Raw genomic sequence first — 14,835 nt, 5'->3', positions numbered from 1 at the left:
GGATCAGCGCGGCCTTATCTCCTCGCCGGCTTCCTTTGATCTCCCGGGCGGTCGGGCAGCTGGCGCGGCGGTTGAGAGGATGCTGAGCATTCTCCCCATGCGTAGGGGACTGCGGGCGGTCCGGTGTCTGGAATCGGGGTTCCCGGCATGGGCGCCGCCATGTCAGTCGGCCCATGTGACTGTACTTCCGGCCTGGGATAGGTGAGCGTCAGCTGATCGCTGTGCACCTATCAAAGGGTTCTGTGGGGTATATAGCCTGCTTCCACCTTTCTGCAAACTGCCTGAACAACGGTTGTCTCCTAGTCCCTAGTTGAGTTCCGGTCCAGGTTCCTGGCCTTCTATTTCCTCTACAGTGTGTTCCATCTCTGCCTGTGTGCCAAGACGTTACTGTGATCCCTGTGCAACAGTGAGTTACCATCTGCCTGTGTGCTAAACGTGTCTCTAGTGAACTTCTTGCAACAGTGTATTACCATCTGCCTGTGTGCTAAACGTGTCTCTAGTGAACTTCTTGCAACAGTGTATTACCATCTGCCTGTGTGCTAAACGTGTCTCCAGTGAACCTTGTGCAACAGTGAATTACCATCTGCCTGTGTGCTAAACGTGTCTCTAGTTAACTTCATGCAACAGTGTATTACCATCTGCCTGTGTGCTAAACAAGTCTCTAGTGAACCAGGTGCAACAGTTAATGACCATCTGCCTGTGTGCTAAACGAGCCTCTAGTGAACTTCATACAACAGTGAATTTCCATATCTGCCTGTGTGCTAAACGTGTCACTAGTGAACTTTGTGCTACAGTATTGCCAGACTTCTTTACGTTGTTTGTGGATCACTCCACAGTGCCTTAAATCTTAGGCAGCTCTTATTAGGGCCACGGTCATTTGTGTCTCCAATTCCCACTGAGCTCGGGTACCTGGTCAAAGGACCTGCTCACAGGGTGCAGCTAAGCCCAAATCCCGATTGGAGGGGTCACTGGCGAACACCATCCTGTGGGTTAGACTCCGCACCATTGTCCAGGTCTCATCAACACTCGAGAGCTGTGGATGAGGAGAACATATATCCAGGCCCCTCGCCTTCGTTTCCTCCCGCAACCCGGACCCAGAGTTTCCACTTCCCCAGCGCCAAGCGTGACAGTTTGTTCAGGCCGCACAATGGAAGCCGCTAGGTCCCAAGGTACAGGGTCCCTTCAGGACCTGGCCTCTCAGATGGATAACCAGGAGGCAGCCCAACAGCAAGTGGCCCAGTACCTGCAGGAGCTCTCTAGACAGCTGGTCTCGATCCAAACTACATTGGCATCTATTCTCCCGGTTCCACCAGCTGCAGCCGCTGCACCCCCTCCACCTGTTTTGCCTCAAGGGGCTTCGGGATCTAAATCTTGTCTCCAGTTGGCAACCCCGGAGAGATTTGATGGTAATCCCAGGCGGTGCCGAGGGTTTATTAACCAATGCGAGATCCAATTTGAATGTCTCCCCCAGAATTTCCCCACCTCTCGAGCAAAGGTGGCGTATGTTATTTCCCTGTTGACTGGGGCTGCTCTGGACTGGGTCTCTCCCCTGTGGGAACGAGCTGACCCCATTGTGTCAAATTATGAAGGATTTGTTTCAGCATTTAAAAGGATTTTTGACGAACCAGGCCGCTCCGCTTCAGCCTCATCCGATTTGCTTCGTGTGCGCCAGGGGACCCGATCTGTTGGTCAGTATGTAGTTCAGTTTCAAACCCTGGCATCTGAGCTAAAGTGGAACGTGGAAGCTCTCAAGGCATCCTTCCTCCATGGACTATCAGAAAGGATGAAGGACGAGTTGGCCTCCAGAGATTTACCGGAGTCCTTTGCTGATGTCATCTCCCTCTGCATCAAGATTGACCTTCGCCATCGGGAACGCTGGGCTAGTAGAGGGAGGGGGGAACGCTTTCAGGTCCGTACTCCTCCTGTGAACCAGTCTTCTCTCTCTCCTAGTAGTGAAGAAGAACCCATGCAGGTCAATAAGTCCAAGCTTACAGCTGTAGAACGCAACAGGCGTTTCCAAAATAAATTATGTATTTATTGTGCTGCTCCCGACCACATTTTGAAGAATTGTCCTCTGCTTGCGGGAAATGCGAGACCCTGACTGAAGTAGGGAGCATTCAGTTAGGGGTTATGTCCAAGTCATCCCAAATAACAGACAGTCTTCTACCAGTGTCGCTTTCCCATGGGTCCAGGACAAAGAGGGTTAAAGCTTTAATTGATTCCGGAGCGGCAGGCAATTTCATTTCAGATACTCTTGTTCGGACTCTAGGTATTCCTGTCGTTCCATTACCCAATAAACTAGTACTCTCTGGCTTAGATGGTAAAACAGTGCTAGGAGAATCTCTTTCTTCTCTCTCCCATCCAGTATCCATCAAGATTGGATGTCTTCATCAGGAATGGCTGGAATTATTTGTGTTACCTAAGTCTCCCTACGAGCTGGTGTTGGGGCTACCCTGGTTAAAAAAGCACAACCCTGTGTTCAATTGGAATAAGATGCAAATTTTGTCCTGGCGATCAAGTTGTTTACAGAAGTATTTGTCCAAGGTGGTTCCTTTGCGTAAGTTAACCACAGTTACCTGTCCATCCGAGATGTTCTCTCCACCCTCTATCTCTGTGGGTCCCTCTCAGTCCAATTTACCAGAGCCCTACCAGGATTTTGCTGATGTATTCTGCGAACAAGCGGCAGATAAACTCCCTCCGCATCGACCATGGGATTGTGCTATTGACCTGCTTCCGGGGAAGACCCCTCCTCGTGGCCGTGTTTATCCATTATCTGTTCCTGAGACTACCGATATGGCAGAGTACATTAAGGACAACCTTGCTAAAGGATTTGTCCGGCCGTCATCCTCTCCTGCTGGAGCAGGGTTCTTCTTCGTAGGGAAAAAGGACGGAGGGCTCCGCCCTTGTATAGATTATCGGGGCCTAAACCAAATTACGATAAAGAATCGGTATCCACTACCCCTGATTTCTGAACTTTTCGACAAGGTCCGAGGAGCTCAGTTTTTCACCAAACTAGACTTACGCGGGGCCTACAATTTAATTCGGATAAAGGCAGGGGATGAGTGGAAAACCGCTTTTAATACTTGGGATGAACACTTCGAGTGCCTGGTAATGCCTTTTGGACTCTGTAACGCGCCAGCTGTATTTCAAGGCTACGTCAACGAGATTTTTCGGGACATTCTCTATAAATTTGTGGTAGTTTATCTCGATGATATTTTAATTTTTTCTGCAAACTTACAAGACCATCATCGGCATGTACTAGAAGTGTTGTCTCGTCTCCGAAATCATCGTCTCTTTGGAAAGTTGTCAAAATGCCTCTTTAATCAGACCTCGGTACCCTTCCTGGGGCATATAATCTCTGGAAAAATTCTTCAAATGGACCCTGATAAACTGAAAGCTATTGCCGACTGGCCTCAGCCTACTTCGTTGAAAGCTACTCAACGTTTCTTGGGTTTTGCAAATTATTATAGGAGGTTCATTCCACACTTCTCCACATTGGTCTCTCCTATCACTTCTCTCACAAGGAAGGGAGCCAGCCCATCCTCTTGGCCTGATCCAGCAATACAAGCTTTTAAAAAATAAAAATTGCATTTTCCACAGCCCCAATTCTCTGCCAGCCTCAGCTGGATCAACCATTTACGGTAGAAGTGGACGCATCCTCTGTTGGAATTGGGGCCGTATTGTCTCAGATCGCTGAAGATGGGAAGATCCACCCCTGCGGATTCTTCTCCCGGAAATTCTCTCCCGCAGAGAAAAATAATATTATTGGAGATCAGGAACTATTAGCTATACGCTTGGCACTAGAGGAATGGCGTTATCTTCTGGAAGGAGCTAGATTTCCAGTTACGGTCATTACAGACCATAAGAACCTAACTTATCTACAAACTGCTCATAGATTGAATGCCAGGCAGGCCCGATGGTCTCTTTTTTTTCCAGGTTCAATCTAAAGCTTCAATTTTGCCCAGGCATTTTAAACAAAAAAGCGGATGCTCTCTCCCGTTCTTTTATGACTATGGTAGAGGAAGAGGACCATCCGCAGATACGTCCAATTCTTGATCCAATTGTTTTTGTTCCTACACAGATATCCTCTCCGCCTCCGGGAAAAATTTTTGTTATTCCCAGTTTACGTAAAAAACTGTTGACATGGGCTCACGCTTCGTTATTTGCTGGTCATACAGGAATCACTAAAACTTATCAATTCCTACTACATTCCTACTGGTGGCCCACCATGAAGGGAGATGTCAGAGAATTTGTCCTGTCCTGTATTAAATGTGCGCAGCATAAGACACCTCGCAGGAGGGTGATGGGTCCATTATGCCCATTACGGTTCCAGTTGCCCCATGGACTCATATCTCTATGGACTTCATTTCCAAGCTACCTCGATGCAAGGGACACAATATGGTATGGGTGGTCGTGGATCGCTTCTCAAAAATGGCACATTTTGTTCCTCTGGTTGGTCTTCCATCGGCTCCTCAATTGGCTAAAATATTCATCCGGAATATCTTCAGATTACACGGTCTCCCTAAGGAGATAATCTCTGATCGTGCGGTCCAATTCGTGGCCAAATTTTGGAGAGCCCTGTGCAATACATGTGGAGTTAAATTAAAATTTTCTTCAGCATACCACCCTCAGACGAATGGTCAAACCGAAAGGGTTAATCAAGAACTTGAGACCTTCATCAGGCTTTTTGTATCATCTTCTCAGGATGATTGGGTGGACCTTCTACCATGGGCAGAATTTTCTCACAATTTTAAGTATCATTCGTCATCCAAGTCCACACCCTTCTTCACTGTCTTCGGTAGACATCCCCGAGTCCCTGACTTCGAACATTTTCCAGCGGTAGAAGTTCCGGCAGCAGTCAAGGAGATTGAGTCATTTTCAACCCTGTCAAATAAAATTCACCATTCCTTGGTACAATCCTCAAAGAATGATAAGAGATTTGCCGATAGGAAACGTTTGGCTGTTCCCTTTTTAAAAGTTGGGGATAGGGTTTGGTTATCTTCCAAGAACATTCGTTTGAAGGTACCCACGATGAAACTTGCTCCACGCTTTATTGGCCCCTATCGCATCATTAAGATAATCAATCCAGTAGTATATAAGTTGGAACTTCCTCCACAAATGAAAATCTGCAATACATTCCATATTTCTCTTTTACGTCCTCTGGTGCTCAATCGATTTCAAATTGTTCCTCCCAAATTGCCTCAAGTACAGACTTTACAGGGTACTGAGTTTGAAGTGGAGAAGATCTTGGATTCACACCTTAAGTTTAATACTCTTCAATACCTCATCGATTGGAGGGGCTATGGTCCCGAACAAAGGGCTTGGGTCAAGGCTTCTGATGTGCATGCTCCACGGTTGGTCCGAGACTTCCATAGGAAATTTCCAAATAAGCCTATGGGGTGTTCGGTGCACACCCTGAAAGGGGGGGGTACTGTCAGGGCTCTGCCGGGGATCAGCGTGGCCTTACCTCCTCGCCGGCTTCCTTTGATCTCCCGGGCGGTCGGGCAGCTGGCGTGGTGGCTGAGAGGACGCTGAGCATTCTGCCCGTGCGTAGGGGACTGCGGGTGGTCTGGTGTCTGGAGTCGGGGTTCCCGGCATGGGCGCTGCCATGTCAGTCTGCCCATGTGACTGTACTTCCGGCCTGGGATAGGTGAGCGTCAGCTGATCGCTGTGCACCTATCAAAGGGTTCTGTGGGGTATATAGCCTGCTTCCACCTTTCTGCAAACTGCCTGAACAACGGTTGTCTCCTAGTCCCTAGTTGAGTTCCGGTCCAGGTTCCTGGCCTTCTATTTCTTCTACAGTGTGTTCCATCTCTGCCTGTGTGCCAAGATGTTACTGTGATCCCTGTGCAACAGTGTATTACCATCTGCCTGTGTGCTAAACGTGTCTCTAGTGAACTTCTTGCAACAGTGTATTACCATCTGCCTGTGTGCTAAACGTGTCTCCAGTGAACCTTGTGCAACAGTGAATTACCATCTGCCTGTGTGCTAAATGTGTCTCTAGTTAACTTCATGCAACAGTGTATTACCATCTGCCTGTATGCTAAACAAGTCTCTAGTGAACCAGGTGCAACAGTTAATTACCATCTGCCTGTGTGCTAAACGAGCCTCTAGTGAATTTCATACAACAGTGAATTTCCATATCTGCCTGTGTGCTAAACGTGTCACTAGTGAACTTTGTGCTACAATATTGCCAGACTTCTTTACGTTGTTTGTGGATCACTCCACAGTGCCTTAAATCTTAGGCATCTTTTATTAGGGCCACGGTCATTTGTGTCTCCAATTCCCACTGAGCTCGGGTACCTGGTCAAAGGACCGCGACCTGCTCACAGGGTGCAGCTAAACCCAAATCTCGATTGGAGGGGTCACTGGCGAACACCATCCTGTGGGTTAGACTCCGCACCATTGTCCAGGTCTCGTCAACACTCGAGAGCTGTGGATGAGGAGAACATATATCCAGGCCCCTCGCCTTCGTTTCCTCCCGCAACCCGGACCCAGAGTTTCCACTTCCCCAGCGCCAAGCGTGACAGCATGTGGAAGCTATCCACGGCAATGAGCCTGAGGCGGCCCGGGCACTCAGCTACCCAAAATGCTCAAAAGAGAGGCGGCTGCAGCTTGACCTGCTCCGCAAACGGGGAAACTTTGCCCATAATGCCAGGGTCCTGGGTGATGGCATCGGTGTCCTTCTTCCCTGCAAGCAGCTTGGCGAAGCTGCGGCTCCCCAAGACTTCATGCATTGTGTCCACTGCCAGGGTCTTTTCTTCAGACGTCACCTGTGGCGACATGTAAAAAGGTGCCCACTTAAGAAAGTACCAGACAAACCCAAACCTGGCAGGACCAGGGTGCAAGCCCTCTGCACTTATGCCACCCCTGTTCCACCAGGTGTTGGGACCGGCCTCTGGAAGGTGCTGTCTGACATGATTCATGATGATGTGGTACCAGTAATCAAAGGCGACCCTTGCATCATGCAGTTTGGGCTCCACCTCTACAACAGGCTTGGATCAGATGTCACTTTGCATGTGTATATTCGTCAGAAGCTTCGAGAGGTGGGGAGATTGATGTTGCAAGCCAAAAAGGTTACTCCACTGCGGAGCATGAAAGAGTTCATCTGCCCTGGGAACTTCATACATGTAATTAAGGCTGTAAGGAGCCTGACTGGCTATGATGAAACAACAAATACCTTCCAGGTACCCTCGCTGGCTCTGAAGGTGGGCCACAGTTTGCAAAAGATATCGAGCATGGTTGAATGTCAGGCGCTTATGGAGGGGCATGGTCCCACTGTGGAGAGTGCTTGGGGCTTTAGAAAATTATACAAGGCAAGGTGGAGTGAGCTGATTTTAAGCTGCAGCCCTTAAGACCCTGGAAGAGAAAAAATTTAATGTTCCCCCCCTCCTACCTTTCACTGAAGATGTGAAGTGGTTGCACCTGTATCTTGGTGACAGACAGCGGGAGTACCTGGAGGGCCACCCCAATGGTTGCTGCTGGCCAAAGTAACCCTCACACAGCTTATCCTCTTCAACCGCAGGAGGGAAGGTGAGGTCTCAAAGATGCGGCTTGCCTTGTTTGCATCTAGGCACACTGCTGACTTACAGGGTGATGTGGCGCTGGCCCTGTCGGAGCTGGAGAGGAGGCTATGTCAGCACTTCACCCGTATTGATATTCCAGGGAAGAGAGGCAGGAAAGTTCCTGTCCTCCTTTCCCCATGCATGCAGAAGGCAATGGAGCTCCTGACAGAGAAAAGGGCAGAGTGTGGTGTCAGTCCTGATAATGTCTACATGTTTGCAAGACCTGCCACTTTGTCTCACCTGAGAGGTTCCGACTGCATTCGCCTCTATGCTCGAGAGTGTGGGGCAAAGCATCCGGAAGCACTCTCCTCCACCAGGCTTCGGAAACATGTGGCCACCCTTTCGAGGGTCCTGAACATGAGCAACACAGAGATGGATCAGCTAGCTGACTTCCTTGGGCATGATATCCGGGTGCATTGTCAGAACTACCGCCTCCCTGAAGGTACTCTGCAATTGGCCAAAATAAGTAAGCTCTTTGTGGCACTCCAGCAAGGCAGGTTGGCTGATTTTAAGGGTCAAAGACTGGAAGACATCTCCATTGATCCCAATGGTAGGTATCATGGGTCCAGACCTGCCTGGTACTTCCATGGACTGGCAGTCTAAGGGGGCTGGTTTGACTGGGGACTTCTGTTTATCTCTGTATTTCCAGAACAAATCCAGCTAGCCAGTGATGAATCTGAGGATGAGCCAGAGAGGGAAGTAAGTGGAGTGCCCATGGAGGATGGAGATGCAAGTACCGCAACAGTGGTGGAGAGACACGCCCCTGTGGCTCCCAAAGGTGTATATCATTTTCACATCTATTCGGGCGAGGGTGATGGTGGTGGCGAAGGCATCAGTTGGCTTTGTGGGTGTCTAATTTTTTATCTCTCATGCACAGGTGTCTGCAAGGGTGACAAAAAGAAACCATGGAGCAGTGCAGAAGTAGCAGCTGTTGAGAGACACCTGATGTGGTGCATCCTATCCTGCAAAGTACCCAGCAAAAAAGATTGTGATGCCTGCCTTAGGGCTGAGGCACAGGCTCTAAAGTCTGGGGACTGGCTATCTGTCAAGTACTACATAAAAAACCGTATTACTGCTATCATGAGAAAAACTATAGCATGAATAAAATTTCTGTTGGTCAAACTGAAGCATCCTTTCTCTTTGGTAAAACCCTGTAGCAAAGGGCACCCCCAAGGAGTATTAATACCTAATTAGGTCCCCATGAGGTTCAATGGTCTCTGGTCCTTGCTATCATACTTTTATGGTACATCTATACTGGGTGATGTGATATTGATTTGTGTCAGCATGCACCAGCCTGCTGTTCCAGCTGTTGAAGTGATGTGAAAAAGGTGTACCCATAAGGGATGTTCCAGTCATGGTTCCTGACAAGGGCCCTGATTCAGAGCCGGACGCTCTGACCAGAGCGCTAGCTCTGAATCAGGGCCCTCCTCCATTAAAATGGAGCGTCCTCCTGGACGCTCGTATAGCTGTGGGTCACCACCCACAGCATATACGAGTGTCCAAAAAGATGGTCGCGATGGTCTTGACCATCGCGACCATCGGACTTGCGACGGACACCCTGCGGTAGGGTCTCCCAGCCACAAGCCCTGGAGTGATTTTGGCTCTATCAGAGCCAAAATCACTCCCACTGACATCACTAGTGATGTCAGTGGGGCCGGCTTCAGACGGTAGGCGTTCCCATAGGAACGCCTCCGTCTGGCCGCCATGCCCCCAGCACGCCCACCAAAGGGGGCGTGCTGTCTGTCACCATCGACAGCACGCCCCCTTTGGTGCGAGACCCGGAGCGACAGCTTGGCTGTCGCAGTCCGGGTCTCGCGCATGCGCACGACGGAGCTCCCTCCGTCGTGCGCATGCGCAGTGGGGAACATCGACCCACTTGCGAGCGTACTGCCGCTTGCGAGTGGTCTGAATGACCCCCAAGGTCACAAATACAAGTGTGTGTGTGTTTTTCCCTGTGGGGGCCAATGTGTGTGTTTTTTTTCCTTTTAGGGGCCAATGTGTGTTTTTCCCTGTGGGGGCCAATGTGTTTTTTTTTCTGTGTGCAGTGGCGGAACTTGTGAGTGGTGGGCCCAGGTGTAAAAATGGTGACAGGGAGAAGCATTGGGTGACAGGGAGAGGTGACAGGCAGTGGCTGACAGGGAGAGGGAAGAGGCAGTGGGTGACAGGGGAGAGGGTGGGAGCCTGGGAGGTGACAGGGAGAAGCAGTGGGTGACAGAGAGGGTGACAGGGATAGTTGACAGGCAATGGGTGAAAGGGAGAGGATATAGGCAGTGGGTGACAGGGATAGAGTGATAGGTAGAGGTGACAGGCAGTAGTGACAGGGAAAAGCAGAGGGTGACAGGGAGAGGTGACAGGTGGTGGGTGACAGGGAGAGGATGACATGCTACACTGTAGTACCCCCCACATTATGCCACCTGTAGTGCCCACACATAATGCAACACTGTAGAGCCCACGCATTATGCCACCTGTAGTGCCCACATATCATGCCACCTCTAGTGCCCACACAGTATACCACCTATAGTGCCCACATAGTGTACTCACCAGCAGAATCCTCAGGTAGCTGGCAGAACAGCAGTCACAGCCTCACAATGAATCACACCCATGAGGCTGTGCTGCTGCTGGGTCAGAGGAGCATGAGATGGGCTCCTCCAATCAGAGCTCAGCACATGCTCCGCTGACCCCACTGCAGAGACTACTGGGATTTATTACCCAGTAGTGCACTGCAGTGGTGAGCCTGACTGCACTGTGTTCCGGTCCCCTGCGTGTAGCTGCCAGCCGGGTCAGTCACAGCCTTGATGACTGCCTGGCAAGCAGCTGCACTGCACCTGCCATACAGGCAGTGTGGACCCCTATATTGCGATGGGTCCTGATGCAGTGCACCAGCTGCACCGCCGGTAGTCCCTCCCCTGCAGGGCCGGTGTAAGGTACCTAGGCGCCATAGGCAAAACTATATAATACTGCCCTTGCTCCCCTGTGGGTATGGGCAAAGCACATACATATAAAAAGCTTAAAAAATGTAAAATAAATAAAATTATATATATATATACATACCTCCCAACATTTGATTATTGTCACCCGGGACATCTTTGCGCCTAAGGCGCATGCGTTCCCGAAAAGGGGGCGTGGCTTGCATGTAAAAGGGCATGGCCTATCGGCACGCCCCGTTTTCATCACTAAGAGGCATGCCCAGTATCTCCGAGATGCTAGGCTGCCCCCGGGCTTCCCTCCGTACTGTGAATAGATGCTGTGCACATGCGCACAGCATCTATTCTCGCTCTGCATACACGCTGCTCTGCTATGCGGTGTATGCTTCCCCCAACCTCCCCACCACCGTGGGACACTGCGGCCCTCGGGTGGGACAGCCCCATAAAAACGGGATTGTCCCGCTGAATGCGGGACAGTTGGGAGGTATGTATAAATATATATATATATATATATATATATATATATATACACAGTGTGTATACAGTATATCATCAACCCAGGACATATCAAGCTGCCAGCACATACTACTGACAAGAAACCTACAGGGGAGATGTCTAATGCCAAGCTGGAGACAGTATTGTGTGCTGTGCAGCCTGAGAAACTTGGTGCACCTCTCACTGCTGGCCAAGCATGGTGACATCAATTACTTTTATTCCTACAGCTACAGGGCTCACTTAACTCCTGGGAGCAGTGGCCATACTGGCCAAATGTGACAGGTACCTTGCGGTGCACACTTCATTTGTAACATTCTGTCTGTAAACTGGGGTGGAGACGGGAACTAGGGCCAGTGCAATATTCTCAGTACCGAAGCCCAGCCAGCTCTGCTGCAGTTAGTTCACTGGAATCACTGAAGGGGGGAGGAGGAGGAGAGATCTGGGAGGTGGGCGCTCATGTGTTACACAGCACTCATCAGCGCTGAGGCTGGCAGAACGAGTAGCTACTGTACATGGCCTGCTGCAGTTTGTGAGGAGTAGGACGGGTCATTATGAGGCGAAGGAGAAGGGTCACAGTGGGGTCAGGCCGGAGAGTGGTGACTACTGCTGATTAGACCAGAGGACGACAGTCTTAATTATTAGCTCTGTGGACTTTGCAGCGACCTCTGGTGGCCGGCGCCCATAGGCAGCTGCCTAAACCTGCGTAATGGTAGCTCCAGCCCTGCGCCCCTGCCTGTGTGGGCCAATGTGTGTGTATTTTTTCCCTGTGAGGGCTAATGTGTGTCAGCCCTCCATGAAGTACCACTTTCACTGCACTGAACAAATTACCTTGTGTCCTTTATACAATGGATACAAAAGTATTTGATTATGTTAGTAACTAATGGAACCAGCGACAGGTTGCAGATAATTTGGAATCTGTACTGTGGAATCTGGGCATACACTCTACAATTATCTGCTAGATATCTGTCAAATCTGTCTGGTGGGAAAGAAAATCTGGTCCGTTTTCTAGTGCTTGCGAGCAAATTGCTATTGTCATTTCCTCCCATACATTGCCAGATTTTCATTCCAACCAGCCAGATTGGACAGATATCTGACAGATAATTGCATAGTGTATGCCCAGGATTAGATGCATGCACAGTAGAAAAAAAAATCACTCAACTACATGTGACATCGACATCTAACTCAGAATCAGGCCCTAAGGGGTCTATTTACTAAGCAGTGTTAGGAGACAGAGTGAAAAGTGATAAGGTACCAGCCAATAAGCTTCCAACTGTCATTTTTCAAACACAGCCTGTGAGATGACAGTTAGGAGCTGATTGGCTGGCACCTTATTACTTATCACTCTGTCTCCGTCCTAACACTGCTTAGTAAATAGACCCCTAAGAGTCCTAGGGATCTATTTACTAAGTTGTGTTAGGAGATAAAGTGAATGGTGTTAAGGTACCAGCCAATCAACTCCTAACTGCCATTTTTCAAACACAGCCTGTGACATGACAGTTAGGAGCTGATTGGCTGGTACCTTATCACCGTTCACTTTATCTCCTAACACACCATAAGGCCCCCGTACATCAGCAATTGATTGCAGCAATCGTGCAATTTGCAATCGATTGTGTATAAAAATCTTTCCCTTTTTCAATCAATTGCAGATTGCAGAATTGCCACAATCGATTGAAAAAAGAAAAGATTTTTTTATACACAATCGATTGCAAGTTGCACGATTGCTGCAATCAATTGCTGATTGCTGCTATGGGGGCCTATAGTAAATAGAAGTTCCACTACCAAAGCCAATAATACCCCTTTTCCACCTAAATTCCAGGTCTGACCCGGAGTTGGAACAAAGTTCCTATCCGGATCAGACCCGGAATTTTGCCGGCGCCGACTCGGGATATTCCCGAGTCAGTGCCGCTCACACCGCAGTCGGGTCTGCATAGACCCGGCTTTTGCAGAGTGAAAGTGGTCGCTTGGAGATGACGTCATCTCCAAGCGCCACTGAAGCCGGACCAATCGGCCGGCTAGCAGCGCACTCCAGGTCATCGTGACCCGGAGTGCGCTGTTCTAGCAGCAGGGTTTCACGGGCTACGCCCGTGTTAAACCCTGCTAATTACCTGGGTTGGATTGCCGGGTCACTCGACCCGGCGATCCAACTCTCTCCCCTTTTACACCAGGGAGCTGCCCGGGTTAACCCTTCAAAAACCCGGGTTTTAGCTTCGGTGTAAAAGGGGTAATGACTAGCTCCAGCTACTGTAATCATGCATCATCATGCTTTGTCTTAAGATGGGTAAAACTGTTCAATAATCGGGCCAAAAAGCTAATATAGCACCCAGCAGTGCGTGCTGGGTGCTGCTGCTGACAGGACTAAGAGGGGGTGGCAGACTCGGGCCCCCACCAAGCCCCCCGAGCAAGTCTGGATAGTAAGTCCCCACCCCTCTCTCTCTGTGCCCCTGCATTCTCCTACTGTCATTAGCGATTTCACTACACCAGTGATTCCCAAACTCATTCCTCCAAGAGCACTAACAGCGCATGTTTTCCAGGTTTTCTCACAGAATCACAAGTGAAATAATTAGCTCCACCCGAGGGTCCTTTAAAATGTGCCAGCCAGTAATGAATACACCTGTGTACCAACAAGGAAAAATGGAAACCATGTACTGTTAGTGTTCCCTGGGAAACACTGCACTACACCCTATAAATGAGTTTTGGCACTTTTAGCCTTTTTACAGGGGGTTTATGATGTCAGAATAGCATATGGTATGTTAAATCCAATAGACAAGCTTGTGTATGTCGGTTTTTGATCAGTATACGTGGTGCTAATTATTTAATTTATGATACTGAAAAGAACATGCAGCACTAGTAACATTGTATTATACTACTATTTCTATTGTGGTCATGGTGTGGACTGGGGGGAGGGGGGTTTCCAGGTAACCGGAAACCCCCCTGCGTTTGCCTATGGGCACAGACATCTAAGCAGCACTGCCAAGAAGAATCTTGTGCCTGGTGCAGCTACTTCTTTTGGGCCACTCCAGGTAGCATTTGCAGCCTTGGCAAAAGCCTGTGCCGCATGCAGAACCTAGGAAGGCTGCTGCCGCTCAGAGTAACAGAAAGGTATTGGTCCATATGGTCATTATGCCTTTTCCAAACATAGTTTAGAAGGGGTCGTGAATGGCCCCTCCATAATCATCAGCCCACTCCCTTTGCAACCTTGTGTCTGGTGCACATCTAAGTACCAAGGAAATTGGTTTTTGGAGAGGGGATATATCCTTATTTGGAGAGTTATTTGTGATTGGAGTGCTCATTTACTGGGTTACAGTTGCAAATCCTAAATATTGTCAGTACAAATAAACTAATAGTTTAAACCTTTAGAGTTTCATTATTTCATGCAGTAGATGGTGCTATTTCATTACAGTATAACATCTTTGTGCTGTAGGAAGAATTTGTTATGAAGTTATTAATGTTATTTTCTTTTGCTTTAACTAGTCATTTTACAACATAGCTTTCCAACTCCAGTTCTCAAGGAGCCCTTCCTGGCTAGGATGTAGAACTTCTAGGATCAGTGTGCTAATGGCAATTCTATTTTTAAGTGCCAGTCAATATAAATTATAACTCCAGCAAGGATATACTTACATCCTTGCCAGTTATAGGTCCCCACAGACTAACATTGGGAAATTGTGTTAGAGCATTTAACTTGACAGCAGCATTGTCATGTTAATGGGAATTGTACATTTATTGGAGAACATCTCTTCTGATCTCAAAATCCTTAACTCCAGTGTATTTTACACATTACAGTCCCACGACATGAAACAGAATTTTTATTCACTTCAGCCTATGCTTTAAATGATACTTTGTTGCATTTATAA

The sequence above is a fragment of the Taudactylus pleione genome, unplaced genomic scaffold, assembly GCF_031769625.1.
Source record: "Taudactylus pleione unplaced genomic scaffold, aTauple2 ptg000007l, whole genome shotgun sequence".
In the NCBI taxonomy this organism is placed as follows: Eukaryota; Metazoa; Chordata; class Amphibia; order Anura; family Myobatrachidae; genus Taudactylus; species Taudactylus pleione.
The sequence above is the reverse complement of the archived record's forward strand: the minus strand, read 5'-3'. Positions refer to the sequence as shown.